Source organism: Rhinoraja longicauda, chromosome 8, assembly GCF_053455715.1.
Source record: "Rhinoraja longicauda isolate Sanriku21f chromosome 8, sRhiLon1.1, whole genome shotgun sequence".
Taxonomy (NCBI): domain Eukaryota; kingdom Metazoa; phylum Chordata; class Chondrichthyes; order Rajiformes; family Arhynchobatidae; genus Rhinoraja; species Rhinoraja longicauda.
This window is the reverse complement of record NC_135960.1, coordinates 74,656,434-74,673,051: the sequence shown is the minus strand read 5'-3', so window position 1 is coordinate 74,673,051 and position 16,618 is coordinate 74,656,434.

Sequence of the window (16,618 nt, the reverse complement as noted above, 5' to 3'; positions counted from 1 at the left end):
AGGTCCCTCAGGCCAGCCGACTTGGGGCTACTGACTATCCCGCGGTCTAGGCTTAAGCTCTGGGGTGACCGCGCTTTTGTGGTTGCAGCTCCGAGACTGTGGAACAGCATCCCTCTCCCCATCAGAACTGCCCCTTCCATCGACTCCTTTAAGTCCAGGCTCAAAACCTATTTCTACTCTCTAGCGTTTGAGGCCCTCTGAGGGGGCGCTGTGAACTGTTTATGTATGTGCTGTTATGTTTGTGTGCCATTGTATGCTCGTTTCTTAGTACCTGAACTGATGTACAGCACTTTGGTCAACGTGGGTTGTTTTTAAATGTGCTATACAAATAAAATTGACTTGACTTGACTTGACTTGCTGAGTATTTCAAGCTTTATTTTGTTTCTATTTTAGTGCTAATACAGACCACAAGGATAAATTAGACAAACGTAGTTCAGTGGTTCAATGGTACGTTATTGTCACATGTCCCGAGATCCAGTCAAAATTGGTTGTGCTTATGTACAGTTACATAAGCACCACCATACATAAGTACAAGAGTGAAACAATTGTAGTATAAGTACAGTAGATTACATTAAGGTAGTGTCTGGCACAAACTTGTACCCTTCGAGTTTCAGAGTTTTTAAAAACATAGTCTGATCTTGGTGATAAAGGCCTATTGTTTTGGCTGGTCACAGGGTCAGTGTTGCAGGGGTCGGCCTGGACTGGCGATGCTGTCGATGTCCTCCACCACTGCTTCACCAGTCCGTGTTTGACCTCTGTGGGGCCTCCCAGCGGCACTTTATCCACATGATTCCCTGGTCACTGCAGAGCCTCCGCTAATACCTTGACCCATGAACGCGTGGTCCTCTCGCATTCCGCAGCCATCTCTCCGTTTCCGTGTGCTGTGGCACCTTCTGAGCTTCGAAACCCACAGAGTGTCTCGGGAGGCCTGGAAGCCACACACCGAGCTCGCTCACCTAATCATCTCCGTCTGCTGCCGCCCCCATCTTAAATGCTTACTAGTACACCTGCTGCTCCATGTTGAAGAAGGTTTCCAAATGTAGATCAGTTGGCCCAGGACTTTTACTTTATGCTGATTTATTTGATTTAAGTCAGGATGGAGGCGCCAGTCAAATCAATGAGATGGAAACAACATGTTTAATGAGAAGGCTAATTCATAATCTCATTCATGGCTCAAAATCTTACAGTAAGGGGGAAAAGTGATCAGAAAATAGGCAGTTCGAAAGAGGTACATCAGTCGAAACACTGGAGCCTTGAATGAAAAGCCACTTACGTAGATATACCAGGTATATTGGCAAAGCTAGATTGGGAAATCAGACTGAAAGTGTTGCTCAAAAACACAAAATTCTCAATGTATCATCCCATTGAATAGGGGAAAAGAAGTCCACAAATGATCCAAACATAGCTAAAAAAGGAGGCAAAGAAAGGAAAGTTGCGAGGAAGAAAGATAAATTAAAGGATTGTGAGAGTTTTAGGAAGCAGTAATGTATGACCAGAAATGTGATGAAAATGGAATGGATCAATTGAATATAACACAAATAGCTTCTATGCCTATGCAGAAAAGTAGGAAAAGAGTGAAAATAAATGTGGATTCACTAACACAATAATAGAAATCGATATATGGGGAAATTTAAAAAGTGGACAAAGCATTAAATATTTTTCAGAAAACACAAAAGTATTGGAGTGGCTCTGCGGGTCAGGCATCATCTGGAGGGAAGGAACAGGTGAGGTTTCAGGTTGGGACCCTCTTCAAACTGATGATTGTAAAGTGGAGAAAGCCTGGCAAGTTATAGGTGGATACATTGTGATGGTGGGGGGGGGGGGGGTGTGGGGGGGTGTAGGGGGGTGTAGATTGGCAGAATGGGAGCAGTCAGTGACAAAGGGTGGAGATCAAAAGGAAACAGAAAGGTGTCAGTTGAGGGGAAATAGGAGTGAAATGTAAACTCCTCACCTACATGCCTTCAGCCAGTGCTCCTTCACTTACCTGACATCCATTACTGGTATATAAACTGGTGTCTCCATTGTGCATTTTTCCTCTGGCTTCACTGCAGTGAAACAATTTGTCCCAGATCAACCACACTAAAGCAATGGCTAAGAAAGTGCACCAATGCCTCTACTTCCTCAGAGGATTAAGGAAGTTCGGCATATCTCCAACAATTCTTACAACCTCTACCAATGCACCGTTAAAAGCATCCTTTCGGGATGCATCACAACTTGGTTTGGCAACAGCTCTGCCCACTCAGTTGCAGAAACGTGTTCATGTATCCCAGTCCATCACATAAACCAATATGTCCCCCACTGACTCCATCTACCCTTCATATTGCCTCGGAAGAGCAGCTAACATAATCAACATAACCAAGAAGCATTTTTAACCTCGTTATTCTCTCTTCCCAACTCTTCCCAACCCCCCTCCCCCACCCCCTCCTGCAAGACAGAAGGTACAGAAGCTTGAAAGTCTGTACCACCAGGTTCAGGAACAGCATCTTCCTTGCTGTTATTAGACTGTTGAATAATAAGTTAAGGATGGAGCCTAATTTTCCAGTCTTTGTGGCCCTGGCACTTTTTTGTCATCTGCACTTGCTCTGCAACTGTAATGGTATAATGCTGTAACACAACATTCTGCACTCCGGTCTTTTGACCTTTGCATTACCTGGTGTATTTTTGCATGACTTCATTGTATACATTGTATACATGTGTGGCTGCTGGTATGATTTGACTGGGTAGCATGAAAACAAAGATTTTCACTGTGCCTTGAGACAGATGATAATAATAAACTAATAATAATGCCAATAAATGTTGCAAAACTGGGGGAGGAGTATGCGGGGACTGTGCGGGTCGGTCGGGGACGAGCTGTCTGTCCGTGGGCGTGGGGAGGTAGAGAGTGGAAGTTTTGTTGCCTCCATCACAGTGAGGGGGTGTTTGGAGTCACTGTGATGGACGTTTGTGTTGGGGTCATGTGTCTTGTGTTCTTTTTTGTGTGTGACTGCTATGTAATTTCGTTCGGTACCTTGGTACCGAACGACAAATAAAGCTCTGTTGAATCTGTTGAATGTCCAATTAAAGTGCATGCCCTTTAATAATAATCGAGAAACTAAATCTGTTTGACCCAAATGCTTGCAATCTGAGGCGCTGCAGCGATGATAGGTTTAATGGTAATGATTTTATAAAATATATAATAGCCCCAGTTACAAATGACACGAGTCCCACTCTGATTGTCTCTAATTTAAAGGAATCAACAATTTTATTTTTTTTAAAGTAGAAAATCCCTGGAACATTTCATCATAAAGATCGAACAAATACATGTAATATATATAGAAGTTCGTGAAATAAACTTTCAATTAAGAAATATTTTTGTCTTTACTGTGCTTTTCATTGATATTCCTGTTGAACTTTGTGTCGTTCATGATGAGCTCTGGCCATATATTGCCACCAGAGGGAGCACCCAGGGCCATAGCTGCTATGAACCGGTCCTGCTGAGCCGGATGGTCACATCGCACAGTGAACCGGATGGTCACATCGCACAGTGAACCGACACAGATCTACTTGCACTTTATTCTGTTTTAAAACTGTTCTAATTTGTTTCATTGGGTTGTTTAAATTAATACTGACTAGCTAAGTAATTTATTGCATCGTATGGGAGGTGCATTCCCAATCTCGTTGTACCCCTGTACAATGACAATAAAGATATATTGTATATGGTATTGTATTGTATTGTGTGTCTGAAACAAAGAGCTTTTTGAGGTACGACATCATCTTTTACTGGTGTAAAGATACTCTCATTGTTGTTAGCATGGAGTTTGAAGATCTCCACCTGCTAACAATAAATGAACCATGATATATATGAAGGTTAGGATGGTGTGCAATGCATTAGGGTGAGGGTGCAGAGGCATTTACCAGTGATACTCATCTCATGTAAGTATATGTATAGGAAAATAACTGCAGATGCTGGTACAAATCGAAGGTATCACAAAAAGCTGGAGTAACTCATCAGGTCAGGCAGCATCTCAGGAGAGAAGGAATGGATGACGTTTCAGGTCGAGACCCTTCGGTCTCGACCCGAAACATCACCCATTCCTTCTCTGCTGAGATAGAAACATAGAAACATAGAAAATAGGTGCAGGAGTAGGCCATTCGGCCCTTTGAGCCTGCACCGCCATTCAGTATGATCATGGCTGATCATCCAGCTCAGTAACCTGTACCTGCCTTCTCTCCATACCCCCTGATCCCTTTAGCAAAAAGGGCCACATCTAACTCCCTCTTAAATATAGCCAATGAACTGGCCTCAACTACCTTCTGTGGCAGAGAATTCCACAGACTCACCACTCTCTGTGTGAAGAAATGTTTTCTCATCTCGGTCCTAAAAGACTTCCCCCTTATCCTTAAGCTGTGACCCCTGGTTCTGGACTCCCCCAAAATCGGGGACAATCTTCCCGCATCTAGCCTCTCCAACCCCTTAAGAATTTTATATGTTTCTATAAGATCCCCCCTCAGTCTTCTAAATTCCAGCGAGTACAAGCCCAGTCTATCCAGTCTTTCCTCATATGAAAGTCCTGCCATCCCAGGGATCAATCTGGTGAACCTTCTCTGTACTCCCTCTAAGGCAAGAACGTCTTTCCTCAGGTTAGGAGACCAAAACTGCACACAATTCTGAAGGTGCGGTCTCACCAAGGCCCTGTACAACTGCAGTAGAACCTCCCTGCTCCTAAACTCAAATCCTCTTGCTATGAATGCCAACATACCATTCGCTTTCTTCACTGCCTGCTGCACCTGCACGCTTGCTTTCAATGACTGGTGCACCATGACACCCAGGTCACGTTGCATCTCCCCTTCTCCTAATCGTTCACCATTCAGGTAATACTCTGCTTTCCTGTTCTTGCAGCCAAAGTGGATAACCTCACATTTATCCACATTATATTGCATCTGCCATGCATTTGCCCACTCGCCTAATCTATCCAAGTCACTCTGCAGCCTCCTAGCATCCTCCTCGCAGCTAACACTGCCACCCAGCTTCGTGTCATCCGCAAACTTAGAGATGTTGCATTCAATTCCCTCGTCCAAATCATTAATATACACTGTAAATAACTGGGGTCCCAGCACTGAGCCTTGCGGTACCCCACTAGTCACTGCCTGCCATTCCGAAAAGGACCCGTTTATTCCTACTCTTTGCTTCCTGTCCGCCAACCAATTTTCTATCCACCTCAACACTGAACCCTCAATACCGTGTGCTTTAAGTTTGTACACCAATCTCCTATGTGGGACCTTGTCGAAGGCCTTCTGAAAGTCCAGATATAACACATCGACTGGTTCTCCCTTATCCACTCTACTAGTTACATCCTCGAAAAATTCTATAAGATTCGTCAGACATGATTTGCCTTTTGTAAATCCATGCTGACTTTGTCCGATGATTTCACCACCTTCCAAATGTGATGCTATCCCATCTTTAATAACTGCCTCTAGCATTTTCCCCACTACCGATGTTAGGCTAACTGGTCTATAATTCCACGTTTTCTCTCTCCCTCCCTTTTTAAAAAGTGGGGTTACATTAGCTACCCTCCAGTCCTCAGGAACTACTCCAGAATCTAAGGAGTTTTGAAAAATGATCACTAATGCATCCACTATTTCTGAGGCTACTTCCTTAAGCACTCTGGGATGCAGCCTATCTGGCCCTGGGGATTTATCTGCCTTTAATCCATTTAATTTACCTAACACCACTTCCCGACTAACCTGGATTTCCCTCAGTTCCTCCATCTTATTAGACCCCCGGTCTCCCGCTATTTCCGGCAGACGGTTTATGTCTTCCTTAGTGAAGACAGAACCAAAGTATTTGTTCAATTGGTCTGCCATCTCCTTGTTCCCTATGATCGATTCACCTGTTTCTGACTGCAAGGGACCTACATTTGTCTTAACTAATCTTTTTCTCTTGACATATCTATAAAAGATTTTGCAGTCAGTTTTTATGTTCCCTGCCAGTTTTCCCTCATAATCTATTTTCCCTTTCCTAATTAAGCCCTTTGTCCTCCTCTGCTGGACTCTGAATTTCTCCCAGTCCTCTGGTATGCTACTTTTTCTGGCTAATCTGCCTGACCCGCTGAGTTAATCCAGCATTGTGTGATACTGTCAATATGTATGGTTCATCACTGTGTGCTCCATCTTCATCTTTAATTCCCATTTGATTCATTTATTTTGGATGCAGCTCTTTCTTGTTTTTACTGTCTTCTTCGCAATTTTTTATTGGATGGTTTCTATTCTTTTCCCTATCTTAAAATTGTACACTTCTTTGAATTCCAATCTGTGTTCAGAAATACAGATACTAATCAATTTAGCCAATTTCATTTTTTTAGTTTTAGAGATACAGAGCCAATTAACCTACATACCTGCACGTCTTTGGAGTGTGGGAGGAAACTGAAGATCTTGGAGAAAACCCACGCAGGTCACGGGGAGAATGTAAAACTCCATACAGTATTTTGGTGAACAATTTCAATGGTGCATTCTGTCATACATCTTTTAATATCTATGTGGCACATAAGAAGCTAATAATTAACTAAATATGAATCAGGCAAGGCAATTGTGCATGTGCACTGATTTAAAGCAAAATTTTTGGTTTTCCACAAGAAAATGCCAAAACGCTCATCGTTATTCCCATGCAATCATGCGTTCCAAATCCCTGTCACTTTATCAGATGATATATAAGCAAGAGTATAAGAAAATAACTGCAGATGCTGGTACAAATCGATTTATTCACAAAATGCTGGAGTAACTCAGCAGGTCAGGCAGCATCTCGGGAGAGAAGGAATGGGTGACGTTTCGGGTCGAGACCCTTCTTCAGATATATAAGCAACACAGTTCACAGAGACTAGATGCACTGTTATCATGCTCATGTATATACTGACTGTAGGATGCAACTGCAATTGCAGGGGGAGGTCTGGCCTGGACTGTGTCTAGCAACAGAGGAAGGAGGCAAGTGGAGACTGGAATCTCACTCTGTGCAGGGTCACTGCTCTGTGCTGAAGCAACACAGCTGTGGAAAAGCATGTGGATTCGCACACCCTCTCGGGCAAAGTACCAGTAGTCTTGGCTGATGCAATACAACCTTGACAGCAGCCCTCGGGATGGTTGCCTCTCAGCTAGTCCTGCTATTTTGACTGAAGGACAGTAAAGTCTTAAAATTATTTCACCCCTAGACATGAAAACAGCAAACTAAAAATAAGCATAGGACGCAGGGTAAAATGCCATATAGAGGTGTGATGCAGAGCAATTCAAAGCTTGGAGTTTGGATAATGTTAACATCCAGATAGTTTCTCAATATTATTTTAAATGTAAAGTTGTGCCTTTGAATGCACTCTGGGCTCTCATTCTTTCCTTATTACTAATAGAGTTACTTATTACTAATTAATGTTTGATTCCTGATTCCACATCATATAAAAATGGTGAGAGGTAATGCCCAGTATTGCAAATGGTTTTACTGATTGATACTTTCTACACAGGCCAAACTGGGATCTGAATCTTTTCTACTGTTAGTGACATTTTAAAATTGATAGAAAGCCTTTGATATGTCGAATTGTCAGAGTGTTCCAAGAGTGGAACCTCATGATTTGCTGTTAAACCCTTCTTGTCACCCTTCTTTCCAATCCTGGAGTAACTCAGCGGGTCAGGCAGCATCTCTGGAGAGAACAAATGGGTGACGTTTTGGGTCGAGACCCTTCTTCAGAGTGACGTCAGGGGGGAGGAAGATAGATAGATAAGGAAGTGTGATGTGTGAAAACAGGACAAAGGGAATGGAGATCAAGGAAAATGGAGAATAGATCATTGTTAGCTAGGTGGCAACAAAGCAAACGGAGATAAAATGTAGTGGAAGACAGTAAGACTGGTCGTAGAACTGGGAAGGGGGAGGGATGGAGATAGAGAGGGAAAGAAAGGGCTGCTTGAAGTTAGAGAAGTCAAAGTTCATACCGCTGGGGTGTAAACTACCCAAGCAAAATATGTGGTGCCGTTCCTCCAATTTGCGCTGGGCCTTACTGACAATGAAGGAAGCCCGGGACGGAAAGGTCAATGTGGGAATGGGAGGGGGAGTTAAAGTGTTTAGCAACCGGAAGATGAGATAGGTTCAGGCGGACTGAGTGGAGGTGTTCAACGAAACGATCACCGAGTCTGCGCTTGGTCTTGCCGATATACAGGAATCCACACCTGGAATAGTGGATACAGTAGATGAAGTTGGAGGAGGTCACCTGAAAGGACTGTCGGGGTCTTTGGACGGAGTCGAGGGGAGAGGTAAAAGGACAGGTGTTGCATCTCCTGCGTTTGCAGGGGAAAGTACCTGGGGGGTGGGGGTGGTTGGAGTGGGCAGGGACGAGTTGACTAGGGAGTTGCAGCGGGAACAGTCTGCGCAAAGCAGAAAGAGGTGGAGACGGGAAGATGCGGCTAGTGGTGGGATCCCGTTGAAGGTGGCAAAAGTGTTGGAGGATTATGTGTTGTATGCGATGGCTGATGGGGTGATGTGATGAGGATAAGGGGGACTCTGTCCTTGTTATGACTGGGGGGAGGGGGGGCAAAAGCAGAGCTGTGGGATATCGAGGAGACCCTGGTGAGGGCTTTGTCTATGATGGAAGAGGGGAACCTCCGTTCCCTAAAGACTGAGGACATCTCGGATGTCCTGGTATGGAACATCTCATCTTGGGCACAGATGTAGAGTAGACAGAGGAATTGGGAGTATGGGATAGAGTCTTTACAAGAAGCAGGGTGGGAAGAAGTGTAGTCTAGATAGCTGTGGGAGTCAGTGGGTTTATAGTAGATGTCGGTTAGTAGTCTGTCTCCTGTGTTGGAGACGGTGCGATCAGGAAATGGTAGGGAGATGTCGGAGATGGTCCAAGTGAATTTGAGTGCAGAATGCAAATTAGTAGTAAGGTTAATGAAGTCAGTGAGTTCTGCATGGGTGCAGGAGGTAGCATTGAAGCAGTCGTCAATGTAGCAGGGGTAGAATTGGGGGATAGGGCCAGTGATTGTTCGACGTGCCCTACAAAGAGGCAGGCATAGCTGGGGCCCATGCGAGTGCCCATAGCTATGCCTTGGATTTGGAGGAAGTGGGAGGATTCGAAGGAGACGTTGTGGAAGGTAAGGACCAGCTCTGCTAGGCGCTGAGGTGTATCTACGGAAAATAGCGCCTGTGATAAGCACTGAAATTGCACCCCTGTCCAAACATCTGACACCCATCTTTTAGATAACTTTTACCATAATATCAGCTCAAAAATACAAGTCAAGCAACACAGACATGTTTGCTATCTCAGATCACTACTTAACACACTGATGCGGTGGAATTTGCAGTGCTGTAATTTTAGAATTACTATTTTTATGTTTTGCGATCATACTTTAATTGGCTAACGTAATGTTAAATGCAACCGAGAAACGTGGATGCACTTAATGGGGAAGATTTCCACTAATTTATACACAATTAATGTTGACTGGGGGAGGTGAAGGAGGGAACAAAAACAGTTACAAAACCCTTTCACAAGAACTGTAGTGAAGTTTTGCAACCCAGTGAATCACACATTCACTTCATAATTCAACACACAGATCGCTTCAGCAGGCAAATCTTTTATCCTTTTTCACAGCACCTTTGCATTTGAAAATCACACAAACATTAAAAGTGATTTTTTAAAAGAGAGGTAGGCGAAAATCAGCATTGCACTGGGGGAAAAAACCAGACACGACTTGACAAGAAAGAAAATCGCAAATTCGTAAACAAGTTGCAATGATCTTTTTCACCCAAGTTGCCAGACTCAATGGTGCACATGAAAGATATGCAAGAACACATGAATGTTGAATTAATTTGTTATGTTGAAGTGTTCAGTGGCTCCCCTCCCCTGTCACTAGTCCAACCTGCATGTACAGAGTGCCCCTCCCCTGTCATGTCCAACCTGCATGTACAGGGTGCCCCTCCCCTCCCCTGTCATGTCCAACCTGCATGTACAGGGTGCCCCTCCCCTGTCATGTCCAACCTGCATGTACAGAGTGCCCCTCCCCTGTCATGTCCAACCTGCATGTACAGAGTGCTGCCCCCCTGTCATGTCCAACCTGCATGTACAGAGTGCTGCCCCCCTGTCATGTCCAACCTGCATGTACAGAGTGCTACCCCCCTGTCATGTCCAACCTGCATGTACAGAGTGCCCCTCCCCTCCCCTGTCACTAGTCCAACCTGCATGTACAGGGTGCCCCTCCCCTCCCCTGTCATGTCCAACCTGCATGTACAGAGTGCCCCTCCCCTGTCATGTCCAACCTGCATGTACAGGGTGCCCCTCCCCTCCCCTGTCATGTCCAACCTGCATGTACAGGGTGCCCCTCCCCTGTCATGTCCAACCTGCATGTACAGAGTGCCCCTCCCCTGTCATGTCCAACCTGCATGTACAGGGTGCCCCTCCCCTCCCCTCCCCTGTCACTAGTCCAACCTGCATGTACAGGGTGCCCCTCCCCTCCCCTGTCATGTCCAACCTGCATGTACAGGGTGCCCCTCCCCTCCCCTCCCCTGTCATGTCCAACCTGCATGTACAGGGTGCCCCTCCCCTCCCCTCCCCTGTCACTAGTCCAACCTGCATGTACAGAGTGCCCCTCCCCTCCCCTGTCATGTCCAACCTGCATGTACAGGGTGCCCCTCCCCTCCCCTCCCCTGTCATGTCCAACCTGCATGTACAGGGTGCTGCCCCCCTCCCCTCCCCTGTCATGTCCAACCTGCATGTACAGGGTGCTGCCCCCCTCCCCTCCCCTGTCATGTCCAACCTGCATGTACAGGGTGCCCCTCCCCTGTCACTAGTCCAACCTGCATGTACAGGGTGCCCCTCCCCTCCCCTCCCCTCCCCTGTCATGTCCAACCTGCATGTACAGGGTGCCCCTCCCCTCCCCTCCCCTGTCATGTCCAACCTGCATGTACAGGGTGCCCCTCCCCTCCCCTCCCCTGTCATGTCCAACCTGCATGTACAGGGTGCCCCTCCCCTCCCCTCCCCTGTCATGTCCAACCTGCATGTACAGGGTGCCCCTCCCCTCCCCTCCCCTGTCATGTCCAACCTGCATGTACAGGGTGCCCCTCCCCTGTCACTAGTCCAACCTGCATGTACAGGGTGCTGCCCCCCTCCCCTCCCCTGTCATGTCCAACCTGCATGTACAGGGTGCCGCTTTTACTCTGCTATTCCTTTTGTTCATATCTATATTGTTTTTTGCACAGTTACCTCTCTGGAGATTCTCTGGAGATTCTCTGACAGCAGTACTAATATTCCCCCACAGCCATGGTCTCTGGGCTCCCGGGAGCGCACTGCCGTGCCGCCACTCACCGCGCCCCCCGGGGCCCGACGCCCAACCAATGGCCAATCAACAGCCCACTGGAATTTAGAAGGATGAGGGGGGATCTTATTGAAACATATAAGATAATTAGGGGATTGGACACATTAGAGGCAGGAAACATGTTCCCAATGTTGGGGAAGTCCAGAACAAGGGGCCACAGTTTAAGAATAAGGGGTAGGCCATTTAGAACAGAGATGAGGAAGAACTTTTTCAGTCAGAGAGTGGTGAAGGTGTGGAATTCTCTGCCTCAGAAGGCAGTGGAGGCCAGTTCGTTGGATGCTTTCAAGAGAGAGCTGGATAGAGCTCTTAAGGATAGCGGAGTGAGGGGGTATGGGGAGAAGGCAGGAACGGGGTACTGATTGAGAGTGATCAGCCATGATCGCATTGAATGGCGGTGCTGGCTCGAAGGGCTGAATGGCCTTGTCCTGCACCTATTGTTTATTGTCTATTGTCTATTGTCACACCTGTATCCAAGGGGAAAGTGGGCGGCTAGGGTAAATCACAGGGCCAGCAGCTGGAGTTAACAGAAAATGCTCTGTGGCGGATGTGCCATACCTGCCGCACCCTAGATACGCCACTGGCTAGGCGGAGGAGAGTGTTGGTACAGGGACAGTGGCTGGTTCTGCGGTTGAGGAAAAAGCAGATGGCTTTAAGACAATCCTGGTGGGGATGGAGGGGTAGAGTGACTGGACATCCATATAAAGATGAAGGATTGGGGTTTGGAAACCGGAAGTAATTGAAGAGACATGTGGTCATTCTCACCTTCCACCCCATCAGCCAGCGTATCCAACAAATCATCCGCCAACATTTCCGTCACCTACAACGGGACCCCACCACTGGCCATATCTTCCATCCCCTCCCCTTTCTGCATTCCGCAGAGACCATTCCCTCCGTAACTCGTCCCTTCCTACCCAAACCACCCCAACCCCGGGCACTTTCCCCTGCAACCGCACGAGATGCAACACCTGTCCCTTTACCTCCCCCATCAACTCCATTCAAGGACCCAAACAGTCTTTCCAGGTGAGACAGAGGTTCACCTGCACCTCCTCCAACCTCATCTATTGCATCCGCTGCTCTAGATGTCAACTTATTTACATCGGCGAAACCAAACGCAGGCTCGGCGATCGCTTCGCTCAACACCTTCGCTCAGTCCGCGTTAACCAATCTGATCTCCCGGTGGCCGAGCACTTCAATTCCCCCTCCCATTCCCAGTCTGGCCTTTCTGTCATGGGCCTCCTCCAGTGCCATAGTGAGGCCCACCGGAAATTGGAGGAACAGCACCTCATATTTCGCCTGGGCAGCTTACAGCCCAGTGGTATGAACAGTGACTTCTCAAACTTTAGATAGCTCCTCTGTCCCTCTCTTCCCCTCCCCTTCCCAGATCTCCCTCTATCTTCCTGTCTCCATCTATATTCTTCCATTGTCCCGCCCCCCTGACATCAGTCTGAAGAAGGGTCTCGACCCGAAACATCACCCATTCCTTCTCCCCTGAGATGCTGCCTGACCTGCTGTTACTCCAGCATTTTGTGAAGAGACATGTGAGGTGTCTTGGACATGGGTAGGGAACGACCAAGAGGGATAGGATGGAGTCGAGGTACATGGAAATTAATTCAGTAGGAGAGAAGCAAGCAGCAACAATGGGTCTGCCAGGGCAGTTTTGTTTGTGGATTTTGGGGAGAAGGTAAAACCTGGTCGTGCTGGGCTGGGGAATGATACAGTGTGTGGGGCTGGGGAATGATACAGTGTGTGGGGCTGGGGAATGATACAGTGTGTGGCTGGGGAATGATACAGTGTGTGGGGCTGGGGAATGATACAGTGTGGGGCGGGGAATGATACAGTGTGTGGGGCGGGGAATGATACAGTGTGTGGGGCTGGGGAATGATACAGTGTGGGGCTGGGGAATGATACAGTGTGGGGCTGGGGAATGATACAGTGTGTGGGGCTGGGGAATGATACAGTGTGTGGGGCGGGGAATGATACAGTGTGTGGGGCGGGGAATGATACAGTGTGGGGCTAGGGAATGATACAGTGTGTGGGGCGGGGAATGATACAGTGTGGGGCTGGGGAATGATACAGTGTGGGGCTGGGGAATGATACAGTGTGTGGGGCGGGGAATGATACAGTGTATAGAAGTTGGGATGTAATGTTGAAATTGTACAGGGCATTGGTGAGGCCGAATCTGGAGTATGGTGTGCAGTTCTGGTCGCCAAATTATAGGAAGGATGTCGACAAAATGGAGAGGGTACAGAGGAGATTTACTAGAATGTTGCCTGGGTTTCAGCACTTAGGCTACAGAGAGAGGTTGAACAGGTTGGGTCTTTATTCTTTGGAGCGTAGAAGGTTGAGGGGGGACTTGATAGAGGTTTTTAAAATTATGAGAGGGACGGACAGAGTTGACGTGGGTAGGCTTTTCCCTTTGAGAGTGGGGAAGATTCCAACAAGGGGACATAGCTTCAGAATTGAGGGACAAAGGTTTAGGGGTAACATGAGGGGGAACTTCTTTACTCAGAGGGTTGTGGCTGTATGGAATGGGCTTCCGGTGGAAGTGGTGGAGGCTGGCTCGATTTTATTATTTAAGAGTAAATTGGATAGGTATATGGATAGGAGGGGATTGGAGGGTTATGGTCTGAGTGCAGGTAGATGAGACTAGGTCAGGGAGAATGGTCGGCGTGGACTGGTAGGGCCGGACAGGCCTGTTTCCATGCTGTAGTTGTTATATGTTATATGTTATATGTGTGTGGGGCGGGGAATGATACAGTGTGGGGCTGGGGAATGATACAGTGTGTGGGGCGGGGAATGATACAGTGTGGGGCTGGGGAATGATACAGTGTGTGGGGCTGGGGAATGATACAGTGTGTGGCTGGGGAATGATACAGTGTGGGGCTGGGGAATGATACAGTGTGTGGGGCTGGGGAATGATACAGTGTGGGGCTGGGGAATGATACAGTGTGGGGCTGGGGAATGATACAGTGTGGGGCTGGGGAATGATACAGTGTGTGGCTGGGGAATGATACAGTGTGGGGCTGGGGAATGATACAGTGTGGCTGGGGAATGATACAGTGTGAGGGGCTGGGGAATGATACAGTGTGGGGCTGGGGAATGATACAGTGTGGGGGGCTGGGGAATGATACAGTGGGGAGCTGGGGAATGATACAGTGTGTGGGGCTGGGGAATGATACAGTGGGGGGCTGGGGAATGATACAGTGTGTGGGGCTGGGGAATGATACAGTGGGGGGCTGGGGAATGATACAGTGGGGGGCTGGGGAATGATACAGTGTGTGGGGCTGGGGAATGATACAGTGTGGGGCTGGGGAATGATACAGTGGGGGGCTGGGGAATGATACAGTGGGGGGCTGGGGAATGATACAGTGTGTGGGGCTGGGGAATGATACAGTGTGGGGCTGGGGAATGATACAGTGTGGGGCTGGGGAATGACACAGTGTGGGGCTGGGGAATGATACAGTGTGGGGGGCTGGGGAATGATACAGTGTGGGGCTGGGGAATGATACAGTGTGTGGGGCTGGGGAATGATACAGTGGGGGGCTGGGGAATGATACAGTGGGGGGCTGGGGAATGATACAGTGTGTGGGGCTGGGGAATGATACAGTGTGGGGCTGGGGAATGATACAGTGTGGGGGGCTGGGGAATGATAGAGTGGGGGGCTGGGGAATGATACAGTGTGTGGGGCTGGGGAATGATACAGTGTGGGGTGCTGGGGAATGATACAGTGGGGGGCTGGGGAATGATACAGTGTGTGGGGCGGGGGAATGATACAGTGGGGGGCTGGGGAATGATACAGTGTGTGGGGCTGGGGAATGATACAGTGTGGGGCTGGGGAATGATACAGTGTGTGTGGCTGGGGAATGATACAGTGGGGGGCTGGGGAATGATACAGTGTGAGGGGCTGGGGAATGATACAGTGTGTGGGGCTGGGGAATGATACAGTGTGTGGGGCTGGGGAATGATACAGTGTGGGGCTGGGGAATGATACAGTGTGGGGCTGGGGAATGATACAGTGTGTGGGGCGGGGAATGACACAGTGTGTGGTTGGGGAATGATACAGTGTGTGGGGCTGGGGAATGATACAGTGTGTGGGGCTGGGGAATGATACAGTGTGGGGGGCTGGGGAATGATACAGTGTGGGGGGCTGGGGAATGATACAGTGTGGGGCTGGGGAATGATACAGTGTGTGTGGCTGGGGAACGATACAGTGTGGGGCTGGGGAACGATACAGTGTGGGGGGCTGTGGAATGATACAGTGTGGGGCTGGGGAACGATACAGTGTGGGGGGCTGGGGAATGATACAGTGTGGGGCTGGGGAATGATACAGTGTGTGGGGCTGGGGAATGATACAGTGTGGCTGGGGAATGATACAGTGTGGGGCTGGGGAATGATACAGTGTGGGGCTGGGGAATGATACAGTGTGGCTGGGGAATGATACAGTGTGGGGCTGGGGAATGATACAGTGTGTGTGGCTGGGGAATGATACAGTGTGTGTGGCTGGGGAATGATACAGTGTGGCTGGGGAATGATACAGTGTGGGGGGCAGGGGAATGATACAGTGTGGGGCTGGGGAATGATACAGTGTGTGTGGCTGGGGAATGATACAGTGTGGGGCTGGGGAATGATACAGTGTGTGGGGCTGGGGAATGATACAGTGTGTGGGGCTGGGGAATGATACAGTGTGGGGGGCTGAGGAATGATACAGTGTGGGGGGCTGGGGAATGATACAGTGTGGGGCTGGGGAATGATACAGTGTGGGGGGCTGGGGAATGATACAGTGTGTGGGGCTGGGGAATGATACAGTGGGGGGCTGGGGAATGATACAGTGTGTGGGGGGCTGGGGAATGATACAGTGTGGGGCTGGGGAATGATACAGTGTGGGGCTGGGGAATGATACAGTGGGGGGCTGGGGAATGATACAGTGTGGGGGGCTGGGGAATGATACAGTGTGTGGGGCTGGGGAATGATAGAGTGGGGGGCTGGGGAATGATACAGTGTGGGGCTGGGGAATGACACAGTGTGTGGGGCTGGGGAATGATACAGTGTGGGGCTGGGGAATGATACAGTGTGGGGCTGGGGAATGATACAGTGTGTGGGGCTGGGGAATGATACAGTGTGGGGCTGGGGAATGATACAGTGTGTGGGGCTGGGGAATGATACAGTGTGGCGCTGGGGAATGAAACAGTGTGTGTGGCTGGGGAATGATACAGTGTGTGTGGCTGGGGAATGATACAGTGTGTGGGGCTGGGGAATGATACAGTGTGTGTGGCTGGGGAATGATACAGTGTGG